We start from the raw sequence: 22,397 nt of genomic DNA, 5'->3' as shown, positions 1-22,397 counted from the left end.
AAACGCGAGTACAATAGCAATAGAAGGAATGATTTTACTTTCGAACAATACAACTTTACAATGGTTAGATAGTTTAGAACCTGATAAAAAGAAAGAAGTTTTCAAAATAGCTCGGGAAAATGCTCCTAAAATGATACAAAATTATAGAAAACAGAAAATTGTTATCAAAGAAAAACACATAGAGTTACTAAATAAAAGTAAAGAGAAAAATCTTAGGCTACAACAAAATAAAATCGACGAGTTAAATAAAATTAGAGCGAATGTGGAAAAGTTTGGTGGAGAATGAAAATGTCAGCAAGATATAGCTGATAATTTAAATAATATTGCAAAATCCAAGAAGATCGAATCTGTGAAATTTCAAATAAAATTTCAGCGTCTCATTTAAAAAAAAAATCCCTCTGACAAAGGCGTATTCAAATTTTCGATTCAAGGAAGGCCATTAGAACTTTGTGAACTATTAGAAAACTTATCAAATTTGCTAAAATTGTCTGGTTCCCCTGAAAAAGACCAACAGTCATCTGACATTCATACAAAACTAATCATTAAAAGTAAAGAAGAAAGAGAGCAATTTATGGCTGAGCAGAGGGGTTCTATTATTGAGAAAATACAGAATTTAAGGGGAAAAATTTCAGAAAACAATAAAACCGTAAAAAAGAGTGATTATGTACCCCCAAGAAAGCGTTCAAAACAGGGACTGTCACACTTTTAAAATGAAACGGATAGCGACGATGTATCCGATTTGTCAGTAGTGTATAACTTTAAATTAGGAGATGTTGTAGCAATTGCATATTCAGATAGTTGGTATCCTGGTCAAGTGGGGAAAATAAAAGATGATAGTTTTGCGAAAGTCAAATGTCTGCATCCGACAAATTAAAAAAAAATTGGTTTTCATTGGCCAAATAAGGATGACATAATTTTAGTGGAAAATATCTTTATCTTTGAATCTGAATTTGAGATGGTGCCACAACACAGTAATTGTCGATCATTTGCCATTCCTGAAATAGAAAACATTAACAAAAAATATTAAATATATAAAGCAAAGTATTTTTAAATTGTTAAAACAAATTTTCAGTTTGTGGTTTATTCTAAAACTTTATTAAAAAGAAGATGTGGTATTACTGCCAATGAGACAATTCTCCACAAGAGACCTAATGTCACAGAAACTAACTTCTATAGGGACACATATTGCCTTTAACAATGAGCAAAGAAAAACATTATCAAATGAGAAAACTAAGTAATTTATGCACAAAATTATGAAGGCGAAACAAATATGTAATACAGCAACAAAAGTCAACCACTGAATTACAGGTTCCTGATTTGGGACAGGCTGTGTGGAACATTTATATTTTGATTTCAAATGACTGTCTTTTTTTATCTAAGTACTTTTGTGGTCAAAATTGAAATCCATGTTTTAAGACAAGACAAACATTTCGATACTAAGCTTGTTGAAATTGTTTTTAAAATAAGCCAGAAATGAATGTAATCGTGTTTTTCGCCTAAAATTCATGAAAATGGTGGCCATTTTTGTTTCTTTAGGGCTGTCCTATGAGATCTTCATATAATGGTACCCCAAATATAATCATAATGTGTGGTATTAGGACAGGCTTCTTTATACCTAGATTTCTGAAATTGGTTTAAATAATAATAAAAAATGAACCAGAAATGAGGGTAGGTGTGTTTTTTTTGGCAAAAATTCATGAAAATGGTGGCCTGTTTGTTTCTTAAAGACTCTCTTATGAGATCTTTATGTCTTGGTATCAAAAATCTGATATGTGGTAATGAGACAGACATTTTGATACCAATATTGTTCGAATTGGATCAGGAATGAGTGAGTAATGAAGAAAAACTTGTTTTTTTTTCAATGAAAAATTATCTTTATATCGGCCATCTTGATTCAAAATGGCCGTGATTTTACATAAAAAAAAAACCAAATATACTTATAAGACATTTGATAATGTTGAAACCTTGTGATAAGATAAGCAATTTGATACAAACATTGCTGAAATCAGCTGAGAAATAAGAAAGTAGGACAAAAAAATGTGTTAATTTCATACAAAACTTATGAAATTGGCGGCCATTTTTAATCAAAATGAGCGCCAGTCACGCACTGTAGGAAAAAAGTAAACAACACAACATGCTTTGATAACTGTTTTAATCTCATGAAAAATTTCATGAATGAATTATTAACAGTTTATGAGATATGTTCATTTAAGTGTCACTATTTAACACTATATGACTATTTGTTGTAATATAGACTTTGGTGCCATTCATTGTTTTAATGTCAGACAGACTGGGAGTGCAAACTGAGAGTACTCTTATAATTAAGTGCTACTCCGTACTTGCCCAATTTTTCATAATGATACCATCTGTAATGAGTTACACTATAAAATCAATCTAGAATGTGTTATGCATAGTATGTTTTTCGTGAATTGATGGAGCACTATGGCTACCGAAGCCTATAATGCAAGGCAGAGACTAGCACTGTACGAAAATTTGTATGGCATTTTTTTTTTTAGCAAAACATGGACTTCTCTATACTGTTTTATGATAGAATACGGTACATTCTGTCAGGAAACAAGCAATAGGTGTTTCAGATATGTCAATCTTAGTCAATATTAGCCTTCCAAAATGGAATTCAAGGTCTATAAAATGGCGGCCATCTTGGGTAAAAAAGGGGGCATGAATTGAAAATTTTGAAGACTCGTAACTTTTGAACCATAGGTCCGATTTAGACAAGTAATAGCTCAAAATGTTCATCTCAAGGAGCTCTATGTGGAAAAGTTCGGTGGAGAATGGAAATGTCAGCAAGAGATAGCTAATAATTTAAATAATAATGCAAAATCCAAGAAGATCGAATCTGTGAAAGTTCAAATAAAATTTCAGCGTCTCATTTAAAAAAAAATCACTCTGACAAAGGCGTATTCAAACTTTCGATTCAAGGAAGGCCATTAGAACTTTGTGAGCTATTAGAAAACTTATCAAATTTGCTAAAATTGTCTGGTTCCCCTGAAAAAGACCAACAGTCATCTGACATTCACACAAAACTAATCATTAAAAGTAAAGAAGAAAGAGAGCAATTTATGGCTGAGCAGAGGGGTTCTATTATTGCGAAAATACAGAATTTAAGGGAAAAAATTTCAGAAAACAATAAAACCGTAAAAAAGAGTGATTATGTATCCCCAATAAAGCGTTCAAAACAGGGACTGTCACACTTTTTAAATGAAACGGATAGTCTTGCACTGAATAAATACAAACTATAAAATTTACATGTTTATAATCAAAGAAAGATTACATGAATCATAAGTTGGATACCAGATACGACTTAAAGGTTTGTATTGAATATTTGAGTACAATATGAATAAAGTAATTTCTTCGAATAATAAAAATTACAGCAATAGAATAAACCAAATTATAAGAACCGATCAAATTTTATAATATCTAAAGAAAACACGTAAGAAGAACCTCATGTTTTTTATAATATGTTATGCATGATAATTTAAGCTACGTTTAATCAAGTTAACTGTGTATGTTCGAAATCAGCTTTTTTTTAAAAGTTACCAGGTGAGTGCATGCAAACTTGAGGACCATTTTTAACGGCGAAACTAAACTCAGTAATATATACTTATAAATTATCGTTTGACTTTAAATATTGCTCTTTTCACTTTTATAAGTTATCCTTGTCACATTTGTATGTCCGTCAAAAATGCTGTAACGATTGACGCAAAAGCATTGCTATCCGGAATTTTCCCGTCACCAGTAATAATAAATTTAATTAACCACCTTTGCAATCAAGCGATAACCGTTACATTAAAAAACATTTTCTTTCAGGCTACATTGTCTTTTTTTAACGTAACAGATTCTTTATTGAACATTTGCTGTTACAATTTTTCAGCTTTTAACTTAGTATTCCATGGGTTAATTTTCCAAATCATTCAGGGAAGAACTATTTAGTATTATATAACCCTTTTCATTACGTTAGTGTAGATACTAATACATTTTTATTTACAATCTATGTAATTAAAGTACATAATTATACTCAATAAACTAATATGAATACACATACATTTCGTTTTAAATTTGTTAATTTTCCGAAATCAACTCCGTATTTGACTTGTTGCATGTTCTAATTAATTTCCGACACAGTGCATCTCAGAAATAATGTGCATGTACGGATATTTTAATTTGATATGTGTGATATAACATTTAAATTTTTTATGACGGATATAAGCTATTTGATTTATTTTGGTGAGTATAAAATTTAGACTAATCAAAATTTAATTTATATATAGACGTGTATATGTATTTTTCTGTACTAATTATAGTCTACTCATCTATAATAGTAGTCTCTCAATGAGTATATTCACCCACACGTTAAATATGTTGATACTTACCAATGAAGCATAATGTTGTTTTAAATAATGTTACTAGTTTTTTTCTTGACTCAACACAAGTAAATAAGTTAACATAACATTGGACATTCGGTTAATCATTCTCTTACCATTCACATCAATTGCAATGTATAAAAACCTTATGAAAAAGATTTGATAAGTAGTTTCTGCTTTAAGCATGACAAAACTCAGTAATTGCATATTGTTACCCATTTTTTCTTCTTTTTTTCCAAAAAATGTTTTGTAAGCAGACTTTTGCTATAAAGACGAATTTCTTGAAATTATAATATTATAAGTTCCATATCACTGTGCTATGTGATTATATTTTCGTTCCTTTCGAGGCTTTTTCATGTGCTGTAAACTATACAAAAGATGTATAGCAAATTCTTTTCCTGCCTGTCTGAAGTAATAAATTAAGGCGACAGTAGTTTGCCGATATTCAAATCTCGTAAACCGATTTGAAAGTTACAAATCAAGGTAACAAACACAAACGGTTGATTCAATCTCTGTGTCGCAGTGATTTCTCTAGAATAAAATCAGGTCACATTTGGTCGAGAAAAACATCGGACTTTGTCATGTCTTCTTCTTATTATAAAAAAATGATGTTCTAAATAATCTTGTTACATACATGATTTATGTAGAACTCCCTAAAAATATGAAATCAAGGAAATCATGATAGGAAACGCAAGCCATGAATTATCGTATCAACTGGGAGATATATACTCTAAATGAAGGTACAGCGGGAATGTTGCTACATCAAAATAGAAAAAAATCACGATTGGAAAGCTGAAATTATCTCTTTTGTCGTAAAGTTTTGTTTGAAGAAGGAACTTCTTTAAGAAAAATGAAAAGAAGCTAGCATTATCCGTTTAACTTCACTTTCCGCTCTATAGATGATGTCCTCTCACTTAATAAGTTTTTGTGACAATGTTGAACGCATCTATCCCATCGAACTTGAAATTAAAGATACAGTAGATACAGTTAAGTCTGCTTCATATCTTGACTCAAATCTGGAAATTGATAACGAGGGTCGGTTAAAAACAAAACTTTAAGACGAAATAGAATTTAAGTTTAACACTAAATTTATCACCATAAAAAATAACAAAGTTGTTGAATATAATTAAATATAACGGTTTCAAAATGTCCGGATTTATCATTTCTTAAATAGACGTTCATTACCTCACCACTTTTGACATTTCAAATACATATATTCGTTCGTAGGAATATAAGGAATATACAGTTTCATAATGTAGGAATAGGAGGAAGAAACCGGTATATTTGCGGTAAAACTACAGCTATATTATATATCCTAGTGTACAGTTATCGCAGTAATAACTATTCATTAACATATCTTGCTACTGAAGAATAGGTACATTCCGGATTTTCCCTGCAATAAATTGTTAATCCGTCTTCTTGAACACGGAAAAAGAGTTGTTACATGACTTACTTGTAAAAATAATAGATCTATATTACTATCATTACTATAGCACATCCAATAATGTTTTTTCCGTTAAACATCGCCAAATCCCTAATTTTGTACATGCACGGTTACTTGTTTATATTTTTCTTAAATTTAACCTTTCATGCGTTTCCGTGCAAAAGTTTTTTTTTCTATGAAACTTAATATTTTCATACGATTGATTGATTGATATGTGTTTTTATTGTTGGAGGAAGCCGGAGTGCCCGGAAGGAACCACCGACCTGCGGTAGGAAAACTAACATTTTCATATGGAATGGATATCAAAAGTAGACAACGCTAGTTTTGATATACGATGATGCAGAATGCTTGTTGATATCTTTCTTGTCTGTCGTAGAATTTTCTGATGTAATTTAAATATTCCTAAATCGAATACATAGTGAAATTTGTGAAAAACTATATTGACATAAAAAGAGAGGCGAGAGATAGCAAAGCGGTATTCAAACTCATAAGTAAAAAAAAATGACAGCGCCATGACAAAATTAGAAAAAAGGCAAAAAGACAAACAACATAGAAAATTAAAAACTGAGTAACACGAACCCCACAAGAAACCGGGGTGATCTCAGGTGTTCCAATTATAACAGATCTTTCTGCAGAGCAGACTGGATATGTCTACAGATTTCTGTAAGGGTTGGTCTGCTTACGGAATGGGATTTGAAGTAGGATAGTGAAGCATAATTGGAAGATTATCATTGATCAAACATATTGTATTTGGATGCAACATGTAATGCATTTTGTTAAAGTTAAACCATTTATCAAACATATTGAATATGAAATGAATAAATCTTTGAAATGCTTCGTTATAAATAACCTATTAAAGTTTAAACAATCTCTTCATTAAATATTTGTTAATAGGGGAATTCTAATACATAAATCAAATTTGGTATGCAAGTCATTCATTCATCTATAAAAAGTTCATGACAATAATAAATCGCAAATACACTGATCATGATGAAGAATGTTCTTATAATAACAACCACCTGTTGAACATTTTATATTGACATTAGCGGTTCAAAGAAGATCAAGTAAACACTATGATTGGTTTGATCTTTTTTTTTGGTAATGCTTGAAACCATGGTTAATTCAGGTTAATTTTCATATCCCATCATTAAAGTAATATCGAATGGTAATTAATTTCTAACTGACAAATTCAACAAGTGAACTAAAAATTAGTCTTTTATCTGAACTTTCTCATACCTGCCAATATAGATTGAATGAGATAAGAATAGATTCCAAAAGGGGGTCTATGTTTCTTATTTTACGTTAAATAACACAAAAGAACCAAAGACCGATAATGGAAAGATGCTGAGGTACATATAGTCTTAAAAAGAGAGTAAGAAAAAAACTCAAAAACTTGTAAGTAGAGATAAACTGACAACGTCATGGCAAAATGCGAAAGACTTACACAGAAAACACAGACTAAAACCTTACTAGGTTCTTTAAGTTTTTAGCACGGAAATTTAGATACGATAATTTAAAAAAAAACATTCTAAAGGTTAACACTACAACACTGTAATTATATCTTTGAATTTTGTTTTTACTGGTATAAATATTAATTTAATTATCAGTAAATTAAAACTATACTAAATATTATTGTTATAAACATATGCACATTCACGATTCTACAATCTGTCGATCCCTATATTTTGGCAGTGCACAATGTCATGTTTTTCTCTGACTGTTAATGACGTCTTTTATACAAAATCCATTGGATGTTGGATGTGTACTGATTGATATTTAAGTCTTAAATACATGATTTTTTTATCAGTTGTTATTGGCTTTGTACTAGCTGTCAGTAACTGTGAGTACTCTCAGATCTATATTCTGTTTTTTTTTTAGTTGTGAGGGATGCATAAATTCCTTGCCACGTCCGGTCTGTGAATTTGTTAGATGATTTTCTGCGTTGTATCGATCTGATGAGTTTAGTCCTTTTCAACTGATTTTTATAGCTTGTTAATGTGTTGTACTGTTACATAACTGTCCCAGACCAAACAAATATGACAGACATGAACCAACGACAATCACTGAAGTACGGCTCCTGGGTCGGGTTGGCGCCTTCAAACATATTTAACTTCGCAACATTCTGTATGTACCTACCCCAAGTCAGGAGCCGTACTTCAGTGATTGTCGTTTGTTCATGTCTGTCATATTTGTTTTTCGTAAATTGTTTTGTTTGAAATGAGACCGTTTGTTATCTCAATTGAATTGTTTCATATTTTTCATGTCCGGGCCTCTTATACCCTACTATACGGTATGAATGTATATCATTTTTGAAGGCCTTACGGTTACCTATTTTTGCTAACGTACACTTCATTTGAACTTTGGTAGATAGTTGTCTCATTGGCAATCATACCATATCTCCTTATTTTAATAAGCAACACGAACCCAATCAAAACATTTGATTATCTCACTTTCTCCAGAAGGGTATGCAGACGTTACTCCACTAGTGGGACCCATCGTGTTGCTAGTGGGAAATTAACATTTTGTGACGAGTTTCATTCGATTATGACCTAGTCGAGGAATCGGGCATGAAACTGTGTATACGACAATTGAAACATATCGGTGGTCGTCTGTGACACAAATAACGGTCAGCCAACTGAATGGAGTCTTTTTGCATAAACTCCACAGGCAAAGTTTACATTATACAAATTTGTCTATATCTATGTTGCATTTGATCAAATAGCCTTTCACGTGTTGAGGTACTGATATATTCTTTATATGCTTTCAAAGATTATGATTTGAAAAACACTCTAAATCTTAAAAGTGTTATTTTCATTCAGCTAATTCGTGGAATGTACTACTGATAGATGCAATTTAGACCTAGAAATATGACATAGACTCTGGGAATGTATTCAAATGTATATATGATTTATAACAAACTTTTCTTAAATTGTTTTTTTGTAAATTTAGAAATTATTAAGAAACTGAGGTTTCAACTCCTTAAGGCAAAATGATATTAGATATATTTTTCTTTTATTTGAATATCCTTTTGGTCATACAGCTCTTCAGATGTTTCGGTTCTATGAAGGTAAATCCAGAAAAGCACTTCAGACGCATAAAATTGATAAAGTGTTGTTTTGATTTGAATTATTATTAAAAAAAAATGAATTATATTCTCCTTTTTTCCCTTACTATTTCAGAAATATACTTTTCGCGATGGAGCAATGACGATAAATAAAAAAAGATGCTTTATCAAAAACGTGAACTCTGATGTGCGACTGTTTATCCGGTATCGCATTGTTGTATCCTTTCCCACTTCTTCTCCTATGCTGAATCATGTTAAGGTGGTACCAAACACCTCGACTAAAATTAATTTGGCTCGTTTAATTTTCATAAAATTTTGACACAATATTTATTTTGACCATTTGACAAAAATATTAAAAATTCAAAAAACTTGAACCAAACACTTTTCGGAAAATTTCATTGGATATATAGTAGTTTGACAATCACTAATTTTGATCATTGAGAAGCTTAATATTTCCTTAACAATAGAACGTGATTAAAACGTTCAGCTAATTTTTACAGAGTTGTCTCCCTGTAGTGTTATGTACCACCTTGATAAACCTGTCCGGTTAACAAGAAAACCTTGCAAAATCCTAATTGTTTGTTAATCACAAACTTGTACCACAAAAAATCGTAAATATGTTACAGGTGGATTGGCGTTATAATATAATGCACTTCTGAATGCATCTTTATATAAGACAGTAACACTTAAGACCAAAATATACTTTATATCAAGCATCAATACGTTGCAGACAAGGAACTGTCTTATCTCCGTATGTTTGTTGGATTACTGCCAAAATTGTCGATATATTATTGAAAAACGACAGTATTAAAGGTATAACCATTGCAGACGTTTTTTATTTTGATATAAACTGATGAAATCAATCTTCTTAGATTGTTTACCAATATGTTGCATACTCAGTGTTTTTGGTATTGTAATAAACTGATGACACCACACTTTTTAGATGGTTTACCAGAATCTTTACATACATACCTTCGCATTTTAGAGTATAATGCTAAATGGTCTAGTCTCAAAACGAATTTAAATATACAAAAATGGAACAGATTGAGAAAAAGAAATATAACTAAGACACAATGTTTAGGAATAAGAGTGGGGTTCCAGCATATTTGCATTCCTAAGCATTAAATAATTTAACACGATGTTGTATACCAATTACTGTTAAAGTGTTTTTGAAAACCAAGAAATAAATTTGATCTAAAGATACGTACATCGTTCTAAATGATAAATACAACAAATACCAGAGGGAAAATGGTTTTTAATTTTGAATAGAAAATAACATCATCTGGATTAAAATGTATACGCAGAAATAAGAATATGTGCCAATGAGACAACTCTCCATCCAAATCACAATGTGTAAAAGTAAACAATTATAGGTCGAAGTACGGCCTTCAACATGGAGCCTTGGCTCACACCAAAGAGCAAGCTATAAAGGACCCCAAAATGACTTGTGTAAAACAACTCAAACAGGAAAAACAACGGTCTAATCTATATAAAAAAACGAGAAACGAGAAATACGTATGATACACATCAACAAACAACAATCACTGAACAGCAGGCTCTTGACTTAGGACAGGTGAAAACAAATGCAGCGGGTTTAAACGTTTTAACAGGCGCCAACCTTCACCTTAACCTGAAACAGTAGTGTAACATAACAACATAGAATGACACACTATAAAATAACAGCCATTGTATCAATTGATTAAACGCTTATTACTACAATACAAAAAAAGGATCTTTCTCAGAATATATTTGACAAATTGATTTCTCATCAAAAATAAAATAATACAAAGCAATAACTGTACCTTATGTATGAACTCACCAGAAACCATAAAACATATAAATGCTAGTCTTTGTTAGTCTTGTATGATTTTTAATTTTATTTCATTATACGTTTTGGAGTTTGTTATGATGACCATTTTCACTGAACTGGTACACATTTTTTGTTTAGGGACCAGCTGAAGCCCGCCTTCGGATTCGGGATTTTCTCGCTGTGTTGAAGACCCATTGGTGGCCTTCGGCTGTTTTCTTCTCTTGGTCGGGTTGTTGTCTCTTTGACACATTCCCCATTTCCATTCTCTATTTTAAATGATATATTCCAAATGCTTTAAAAAAATGAAACAAATTGTAATGAAAAACTTATTATATAATGAAAAAATATTATTTACAAACAAAGGGATATAACGACAAATACAATGTTCTGAATTATAAATACAACAAATACTATATCAGATCAAACCTGTTTGTAGTCTTGAATTAATAAGAGACTTTCTGGATTAAAATATATAGACTGCCATTTTATGCATAAACTAAAAGTTTGATACTTTAGTGCCTCTGACATCAGAATCAGTGGGACAAATTGATTATCGACAAAATCAAGATAATACAAAGCAATAAATGTACCTATGTACCAGATTCATCAAAAAAAGAAAACAAAAACCTTACTACATAACTAAGTACATAATATTCATAAATGTATGTTTGCCAAGAGATTATTACAAAAAAAAATATATTAATTAGGCTAAACAATGGTAACAAAATGGTATTTAATCTGATCAAAGTAGTAGTTTTTCTCGTTATGCAAGTTATAACAGTGTGTTGTTATACATTGTTGTGTGATGCAATAATAATCATTTCAAATTTACAACACATTGTTATCACTTAAATAATATGGTTTTAAAAAATTAATGAGAATTTAATTAGACCCTTTTTTCTATATCTGAATGCTGATTAAACATAGTAACTATATTATCATATCCTAATGTATTAGCACCAGGTTTGTACTTTCATGAACATGATGAATAACAAGACGGGTGCCACAACGTGCAGCCGGATCTGTTTACCCTTCCGAAGCATCTTAGATACTCTCCCAGTTTTTAGTGGGGTTCATGGTGTCCAGTCTTTAGTTTTCATTGTTGTGTTTTATATAAAAAGCTGACTCACCCCCTAGTTACCAATATCAAAATCTACACTCGTATCTAATAACAACTTAACTGTTTCCTTAAAGGTTACTGGTCATAACTGTCACATGACGGTTGCCACATGTGGAGCAGGAGTTGCTTACCCTTCCGGAGCAGTTGAGATCGGCCAAAGTTTTTGGTGGGTTTCGTGTTGCTCAGTCTTTAGTTTTCTATATTGTGTTTTGTGTTCTATTGTTTGTCTGTTGATCGTGTTCATTTTTAGCCATGACGTTGTCAGTTTATTTTCGAATTATTAGTTTGAATGTCCCTCTGGTATCTTTCGTCTCTTTTTTATATTCTGTTCCTATTTCTTAGAACATCTTAAATATTGCTGTATGACCATAATGAAAATGCTTCATTACAGAAATCGACCGCACGTATCAAACTAACTATAATCTACCCCCTGTCTACCAACATCTTTGCTATTTCTGTATGACCATGTTCATAAGCTTTCATCAAAGGTGACAGATCATTATTGTCATATTTATTACAGTCTACTCCTCTATTTAACAACAACTTTACTATTTCTATATGACCATGTTCACATGCCTTCATGACAGGGAACTTATTATTGCTGTCACATGTGTGACAGTTTGCTCCCTTGTTTAACAATAGCCTTACTATTTCTGTATAACCATGTTCACAACCCTTCATCATAGCCTATCATCACTGTCACATGTATTACAGTCTACTCCTCTGTCTAGCAAAATCTTAACTATTTCTGTATGATAACAAGCATTCATTAAAGGTGGCCGACCCCATTTGTCAGAATTATTACAGTATATTCCAACGTCTAACAACATCTTTACTATTTCTATATGACCGTTTGCACAGGCCATCATATCAAGTGCATGTCCATACATACCGGTTTTGTTACAGTCTGCTCCAATTTCTAACGACATTTTAATTATTTCTGTGTCACCATCCGTTATTATTGATTTCTTGATTATTCCGTTTTAACAAATTTCAACATTTGGGAAAGCGCTATCTCAAATTAATGATAACGAATTGAATCTTTAAAAAAATATAACAAAAATACCGACCCCAAGGCAAATTCAAAAAGGGGGAGTCCATAGTACAAACGATTTATAAAAAATAAAGAGCTATCATATAATTCTATATTCAGTTCACTTGAAGACACTTGCATGCAGAACATGGTGTAAGGTACAAGCATACGAATACGGCTATATTTGTATTGAAAGTTGATTTTATAAAAGTTTGGAAATCATTGTGAATTATGGAATGTATCTTTCTCATGCATACCTATGATTCCTTATACAGGTTTGACTATTCTGAAAGTCTTTTGTTTTTGATTCCATATATTTAAATTGTGGAAAAGCACAGCTGGTGTATTATAATTGATTGAAATAGTGTTATTACTTAAACCTTTTCCCTTTTTTTCCATGATTGCCAGATAATAATTATTTTCCTATTTTACAGCGTATGAAACGACCGATCATCTACCTTTAATTCTCAAGGTACAACTTCCCTTACTGTTGTCTCCGACAAGTTTTCCGAATGCAATGAGCTTAACCTAACCCTTATGGTGGGAATCTTGCATTCGCACTCCGCAAGTGCGAAGGGGAAAACACTTGATGTAATTATAAACCAGCACTGGCATCGATCCATTTATATTTTGGTAGTTCATACGATTGTTTCGTCTACAATAGACTAATTAGTGGCTCTTCAATCAAAACAGTTGGAGGGTCAAATCTGATACGCAAATGAAGAACATTGAAAACCAAAGTTGTGCCAAATACGACTGATGTAATATATACTAAAGTGTATATTAATTTAAGATATGGATGCTCTTAAAATTACAAAATGATTATTAAAAGGAAATGATAAGAACTAAAACGTCCCACGAATATCTTGATAGCGATTTGCTGCAATATTAAAAATGTTCACTACACTGAAATGTTAACTATAATACTAATAGCCTCTTTAATTTGCATTAAAACGATTACCCCATAAATTCCTTTAATCTCAATCAAAAACCATTCTAATGACTTTTTTTATGCATATTAATATTCATATCTACCATATTAAAATCCAAAAGATTTTCCCGATTTAAATTCATAATTTTCAAATGCTGCTTTTTTATACCTATATTTCCACAAAGTTTTGATTTTTGAAAAGAGATGTTATTTACTAAAATATTGTTATTTTTAATTTTTCCAGCGAATAATTAGGTTTATTATAAACATTCTACTCTTTATACATAAAAATACTCACTGTCAATTATCCATTTGTAAGTGAGTCTTTACTTTGTAGCAAATATAACTATCGTTTGTATTATTTTATCCGTCACATTTATTTTTAAAGTATTCATAATCTCTACGATCGGGTGATATTTTTATTTCAGCTGTACCTTAATTTATTGCATATTAATATACTTATTATTATAGTAAAGTTTTTACGTGTTAAAGAAGGCGCACCAATTGAACCTTCTCGTCATTCTGTTTACTCAATCCGCTGTTTCAAACTCTTGAGTGTTATGGGTAATTTCATTATTTGCAAACCAAAATAATGATAACGTTACGTCATTGGTTGGATATCCATTGTTTTGACGTTGTTTACCAACATGTGCTGAACAGTTTGAACATACTTGTATACAATTTGCATTGGTGTATTAAACATGATGTTCTTAATTTTTACATTGATACTGAATAGACAAATATGTTATGTTGAATATTTGCAAAGATTTTTATTAAAATTATCAACTTTTTATTGAAATTAATACAAGAAAGCAAAGACATGGTTCAAGTAAAAAAGACGCCTGGTTACATTTCAATTACAATTTTTTAAAACATACGCTTTCACTGAAATAACCACGTGATGTTATTTCAATATTATATAATATACTTGAACTCATAATACGTTATGTTTAAAGTTATTGAATAAAATTCAACAAAATAGATCCGTCTAACATAATAACATCTTTGTACAGCGAATAATACAACCAATCTTGTACAAGGTGACCTAATCAAAATAAAGTTTGAAGTTTGTCTGCAGTACAGAAGGAACCGTACGTTAAAAGTATATATTACTATTACACATTTAAGGTAAGTGTTTTTCTATTGTTATCGAATAATCATGTTTTATTAATGTTAACTACACTACTTAATTTGGTCGAGAACGAACCCATAAAAATACCAGGAATGACCAAAGATATTGACCAGACAGATCAACAAGCTACATAAACCACTAACAACCGACTCCGTGGATAAGAAGGCATCCAACATAAACAAACAAAAATCAACAACAAATATTCCATATAGCCTAATTTGCTGAAGCGATAAAATGTTGTTGGGTTCATATAGTTTTATGTGCGCACCAACTGCACTATGCTTATCTAGACCAAATAACGTTCAAGTCAAATACACAATAACATCCACAAAGTGCAGCTGTCAACATGCTGACTACGAACCTGTAAAAGGAAAGAAAATATGTCACATGATTTGGGAATAAGAGTCAAAATGTAGCAACAATGATCTTGAAATAGATCTTGAAAATATACAAAAAGAGTCCTTAATATTACCCGATGAGCTGAAGGTAATTCGAGACATGTGTCTCTGACGGTAGTGAAATTAGTACCATTAATTCTTTTTTCAATATTTTAACTAAAATATTCACATAAGTCTTTATATAGGCCATGACGTCCGGTTAATCATTATTCTCCCAAAGTAAGAAAAATTATTTATATCAAATTATAAACTTCGCTATACTTTCTTATTGTTTCAGAAAATGAACAACGATTTCTTTGAATTCATCTGCTTAAATCTCCTAGTACTGTTTGGTAAAAGCATGTCTACCGACAAATGTGTTTTCACGGTAACTAACAGTTCTGAGAAGAAAATTGAGTTTAACACTTTATTAACTTCTGGAATAAAAATGATATATATCGACGTACTTATTTCAGATGACAAACTATATGCTAATAACAGTAACTATAATATAAAACAGGAGAGTGGTCTATTTAGATGGGTTTGGACAAAAAACGAAATGTCATTTTTATTATCATATACTGAAGATATTCATGCGATTTCCTTCGACCTTCTTAAAGGAGTTTACACCGAGGATCTTACAATATATATTGACATCTTCCCTGCAGGATGTACCTTTGATTATCAAAATGATACACAATCGCTTTTTTACCTCATTCATGATACATTTGTTCAAAATGAATCAGACTGGCAGCTGTGTCATCGATATTTCGAAAATCAAGAATGGAAAGTTACGCTTTTTAATTTAACATCATACTGCGTCGGTTATGGAATGGAATGTTTTAAACCTTCGTGTAGAGCACAATTGAACGGCTGTGATTCATACATCGAAAAGTCATTCATAAATTACCTAATTATTATCTTTTTGATAAGCATTTTCATTTATTCTCCAGTCTTGTTATACTTTTTTCCTGAAAAAATTTCAATTAAAAACATTGAAAGTCGACTTGAAAATTACAACTCATTTGACACACCTTATAGTGTTTCTAGACTTCTTTTGAACTTAAATAAACAACTAGGTATTACACTTATTTCGAACGAAAATAAAAAAAGCTTTATACATTCAAGGTTAGCACTTTTTGGTAGTATTGCTTTTTCGCAGGAAAATAAAGTGATAACGATTTTTGTACTTATATCCTCAATTATCAACATTTTATACAGACAGCTAAGCACAACCTTTAATAAGGATTGGAAAAAATATGAGCACATATATTTGCCGTCTGATTTTACAATTTCGTATATGAACAATTCAATAGGAGCGTATTTGTTTATATATTTTATTATTCTTGGTTTTTTTTCAGTCTGTATTAGTATCCAAATACGAATTTTGAGAAAAATCAAGAATTTATATTTCATTTTTTCTTTATGGTCAAAGTCAAAAATGAAATACGTTGATATAGACAAGCTGTTACAAAATGGTAACAAAAAACAAGACCCTATCAGGTATGAATCGTATGGGTATACATTGTTTGTACTTTCTATACTTATCAGAGTAGGGTTGCTTTTTACCTGCGCATTTTACGTCTCACTGCTGAAACCTCTACGAAAACATATAAAAGGAAACCCATGTAAGCGTTTCTGGAAATTTATTGGTCTTTTGATAATGACTTTAATTAGTCTGGTATTAAATATTTGCATGTGTGCATTTCCGGTTATATATTTTCTTTTCGCTCCGATATTATTTATAACTTGCGCTTCAAAGCATGTTGCCAGAAAGTTTGCAGTGCTTTATTTGTGTGTCTTTAACACTCTTTCCGCTATAATGGTATGCAGATACATGTTTATGTCAGCATTATCAATTTTGCTTCGATTTGTAATCTTCAATGTCTTTATTATAATTCCAACTTATAAGATATCTTTCAAATTTTGGACACTAGTTATAACTGTGTTTTCATACATCAGAATATTCTACAAAGATTTTTATGATCCGTACAATGAATTATTAAAAAAATGTATTTCATTTTCGGAAGATAAATCTCTAAACAAAGAAACTCCGGATGATACAAACAAAAAAGTGGCGGACAATACGTCTTTAAACAAAGATAGCTTGGACGATGCATCTTCAAATAAAACGAGCTCAAAAGATTTGAAAGTATCTATTCTAAAATTTCAAATAATTGCTAACACCCCAGCAAACACAAAAACATCTTTAAAATGTTTTTAAAATGTTGTGTCCAATGTCATGAAAATATCACAAAAAAACGTGAGAAAAACATTAAATGTATGGTAGAATATATATCCCTAAAACGTTTTCTAATATATTTTCTAAAATATTTGCATAATATAATTAAAATGTTGTAAAGAAATATCATGATAATGTGAAAAACAATGGCGTATAAAACATTTTGATAATCTTTTAAAAAATATTTTCTAGAAATATTTTCTGAACGTTTGAAAAACATCATGAACATCAAATAATGTTATAAAAATGTTTTTTGGATGTTTTCTTGCAAGTGAGACTGTGGCTTAAAAATGTTTTCAAAATGTTTTAAGAAGATGTTTTCGGTGGATATCTAGATCATATCAATATAAAAATTTCTGTACTTTTGATTGAGTTTCCAGCTTTTTTAAATAACAAATCATTAGTTAAATTAATTTATACACAGTGATTAATTCTATATACAAACAAGAATAAATCAGTTGTTTTGCTAAGCATATGAAATTCACAATTCAAAGTCTCTAAAAACAAGAAGTATCTACAAATTTTGACACATCCAAAATGGCAGACACAACTCATCATGGTCAAGCCACTTACAAATGTACCAAATATGAAGTCATTCTGTTCATCAGCATTACTAATTTAAGTAATGAAAAATTTGAGAACATTCAACATTATGAAATACAATGTATAAGCAAACAGGAAACAGGTGCCAGATATAAAAATGTTCACACATCACAGTTCATCACTATCAAGCAGCTCATTTGATATGAACTCATCTTTATCAGCAGTTTTGGGAAAAACAGTGATGAAAATATTTGTTGGACAAAATCCGACAAATATAGGTGGACAGACGACAGACATTGCAAGAAAGCCCACATTCCAACCACAATGGTATAATGTTTAGTTTTTCACTCTCAACTTTTATTACCTATCTTATACACATCATGTATATGTCAACCTGAACATGCATGACATATATGCCATTGGACATTATGCAAACATTATACACATTTTAAGTTCAAGTTACATTGACTAAAAACTTGTGTCCCAAATTCAGATTTTTCAATACAACTTCTCTTTCTAAACTAAAACGCTACACTTCTAATAGGGTTACATCTTAAGTCAATAATCATTGATAATTGGCTGAAGAGATGAGAACAAAACACCATTTTACATCAACTATTTGATTTATTTAAGAATACATTGAAAAAGTCAATCAATTGTCTTATTCATAATCACTTGGAATGTCTTGTAGTGTCTTATATCTTTTTCTTGCTGTGCCATGCTTCTGAAAAAAAATTAATCTTACATTCATATATAAACTTCTTGCACATTCCTTTATTATAGAACGATTCACGTTGCCTGAAGGATATACATCCCCTCCCCTTTAAAGTTTTGAAACAAATAACGATGATAGTCTGTCGGAAGGGGACGATAAATGGCTGACCGTGTTAAGAGAGAACAATATCATGAATATGCCACGCTGAACTTTAGTTATTAAAAAAAAAAAAAAAAAAAATTTAGACTAGATATGTGTCCAGTCAAGAGTCTTATTTCATTATACTCATTGATTGTTGTCTATCATATTTTTTTTCTTTTATTGTTTTGTATAAATCAGGCTGTTGTTTTTCTTGTTTTTTTTTTTAGTTTTCATTAAATGCATTGTATCATGTAGGGGCCTTTAAAAGCCCTGCTACATAATGTCATTAAACATCTTATTGTCCTTTTTAAGTGTTAAACTCTGTAGAGTGACATAGTTTATAACTTGTCATTTGTATCTAAGGGCATATGATACAGTCCTAGAAGTATACTATAGGCACATAATAACTTATCGAAGTGTTAAGCATTGGTTTCGCAATGATGATAATAATATAACTTAACTTCCGAGAAACACACAGATGTCATTAAATGAGTTGTTTATAAGTATTTGAAATACTTCAAAGGAAAGCAAATATGTTGTTTATGAAAGCACACTGTTGGACTAAAAGATTGATTTAAATAAACAACTTGTTTCTATTTTGTCACAAAAATAATAATTTATTCAAATATCCAGATATCTTTTCTGTATTGTATGCCCTTAATCTTGAATGTAATGCATTGTTTATGCTAAATATTTGAATTAAATATGGAATAACAGTAATTCTGTATAAAAATCTTACTTCAAAAAAAAATTCTCCTGAAAGGCTGTAGACATTCCAAAGAACCTGTGCCACTTCCAAATTGTAAACCTGCATATTGAACTTGTCCTTTGTGGCTTTTCTTTTAGCTCCTGTTAAAAAATAAAAGATACATTGTATGTACATTATGTGTATGAAGCAATAAATATAATTTTAAGCAACAGTTTATATTATCTTGCTTGTACTGAAGTCTTACATAGTCTTTGTAATGTTCATTAAGCTGTTAAGGGAAATTTAGTTTACTGTTTTGCAAATACATACATACATTAATTTTACTAGAAAAAAAATCTCCATATTCAAATGGTGCTTATATTAGTGTTATTGTAACTTGTTTGTGTGCCTCGGAAACAAGGTATTGAGTCATGCTTATTGCAATAGTTGTTGTTAGTTTAAGTCTGTCAAATTTCTTTTTCATAATGTGTATTTAATGTAGGCAGTTAGTTGTTTTGTTTCAATTGTGTTGAGAAAAAATTAACATTTGTTTGTCAAGGCTTCAAAGTGGACTATATGGCATTGGTTTTCTCAGTTTTGAAAGCAGTACAGTGACCTATAATTTCTTTTATCCAAGTCATTTAAATTCTGGTGGATAGCTGTCTCATACACCTTATCGCTATATCAGTATTTGGAAATCTGTCCCGCTTGAACTTTTTACGTCAGCATACGGCCCGAGAACACAGTTATTTCGTAGTGCATTTCTTTTAGACAATAAATTCAAATTAAAAAAAATCGCACCTGCTCTATCTCAAAAAGATTTTTACAGTGTAGTGTACTACTATTGGTACAAATAATATCAAAATTATAGAAACTTCTACCAGCTCTAACTCAAAATATTGACAATTCTATGTTAAGGGGGTCTAAAATTCAGTTTTGACAGCTTCAGACATACTAGTTTTTGACCTTTTTGAACTGGACCAAATCACTACTTAACATAAAGATTCAGCACCCAAACTTTTTTTAACATGTAATTTCATCCCTTTACTTAATATTTCATGCATAAAATATAAAGAAATAAATTTGGAAAGTGTATGAAAAAAAATTGCAAGTTATACACTGTCCACACTAGGGACTATATTTGTAGACAACGAAAATATAAGGACGATAACTGTGTCCTCAGACCGAACGTCATACAATAATACACCTTATCGCTATTCCCGCTTGACCCGAGAATCTATCCTGCTTGAACTTTTGACGTCAAACAACAATCACTTTTCCATTGTGGCATCAGATTTTTTTTATGATGACATCAAAATTTTAAGGGAACTTGTGACAGTTGTGTGATGTCCAGTAATGGCGGACAAATAGCAATAACACTGAATAAGGTGTATTACTTTCAATTGTGTCAAATATATTCTAATATGATGACAACATTTTACGGGAACTTTTGTGATGTCCATGGCCAGTAATGGCGGACAAATAGTGATAAGGTGTATTGCCATTGGCAATCAAACACACAAGCCACATATCCTTATAATTTTTTTATATCAATGAACAAATTCATAATTGGTGTACGTAGATGCTTGAACAGTGGCGGATTTAGGGGCCCGACCCCCTTATGGAGCTACTTGTAAGATAAATGTATAGACTATTTACAAGTATCACTCCAAACGTTTGCTTGCCTTGGGCAGGGGCCCCCTTTTTTCAAAACCTTGATCCGCACCTCCAGAAACATATGTAATTTGGTTCCGATTATGATTGAACACACACAATGAATGCACAAGTTTCATCTTAACATATTAACCATTCTTACCAAGTGAGTATATATCGCGTAACAAACAATTTTCTTGGCTCTCTTTGTTGATATCCTGTCTTCGTTTCGAAATTCAAATTTCAAAATCATTTCCGGTGATAAAACAAAAGTCGATTCCGGAAAAGGTCGGTTTTCCGTAAGGCATATAAACGATACGAAAATTGAACTTAGTACAGTTACAGTTTTCATTTCTTAATTTATAAAATATACACGAACGAAATGAATAAACATTAAAGAAAGGTGATTGTTTATTAAATACATTATTGCTTAATTTAATGTTGACTCTTTTGAGTTTTAATATAAGAAGGAATAAATCTGACTTCAATTAAGGATCTTCAAGATATCAATTAAGGATTTCAACCATAGTATCTTGCTTGTCATGATATTGATGAAATGTAGTACTATATCTTATCCTGAAAAAAACGAGCTATTTCCACAAAACGTTGTTTGTGGGGTTTTGAATAAAGTTTGAATGAAATGTTATTTTTATATCCGTAAAATGTTGAATAAAATATCAGTAAGACTATTAAGTAAATGTGTATGTCAGAATATTTTATAGAAAACATTTAGCTGACATTTTTCACATGTTTTTTGGATATTTGGAAAATATTTACTTTAAATGTTGTTAAAATATAAAATACCAATTGACGAAAATATTATTTTTTTATATTATAAAATATCTACGGGATATTTTAGAACAATGTTTGAGAACATGAATAAAAAGATATTAGCAAATAATATTTTGTTAATGTTGTAAAAACATTTCACTTAAATGTTAGAAATAAAACATTTCAAAAACAATAAAATAAACATTTTTTTTATGTTTAAATGATATCTTATTGAAATATTTTGTGAGAGACGTCCATATGACATTTAAAAAATGTTTTTAAAATGTTGTGTGTTTGCTGGGACAGTTTATCCAATTCGTATGCAACTTGCTTTTTTAATTGCCAAGTTGT

At 30.8% G+C, this 22,397-nt stretch overlaps 1 long non-coding RNA gene across 1 annotated transcript; it reads right to left on the bottom strand.

Annotated features, from left to right (window-relative positions):
• Positions 1 to 18,682: 18,682 nt before the first annotated feature.
• LOC127721745 (uncharacterized) lies at positions 18,683 to 21,648 on the bottom strand. The gene is made up of 3 exons (XR_007991423.1): positions 21,439 to 21,648; positions 19,674 to 19,783; positions 18,683 to 18,802 (listed from the first exon to the last, which is right to left on the bottom strand). It is a non-coding gene; the product is annotated as an uncharacterized LOC127721745 (long non-coding RNA).
• Between the last annotated feature and the right edge of the window lie 749 nt (positions 21,649 to 22,397).

Source organism: Mytilus californianus, unplaced genomic scaffold (assembly GCF_021869535.1).
Source record: "Mytilus californianus isolate M0D057914Y unplaced genomic scaffold, xbMytCali1.0.p SCAF_12, whole genome shotgun sequence".
Classification (NCBI taxonomy): domain Eukaryota; kingdom Metazoa; phylum Mollusca; class Bivalvia; order Mytilida; family Mytilidae; genus Mytilus; species Mytilus californianus.
This window is presented reverse-complemented; position numbering and strand designations above follow the sequence as displayed.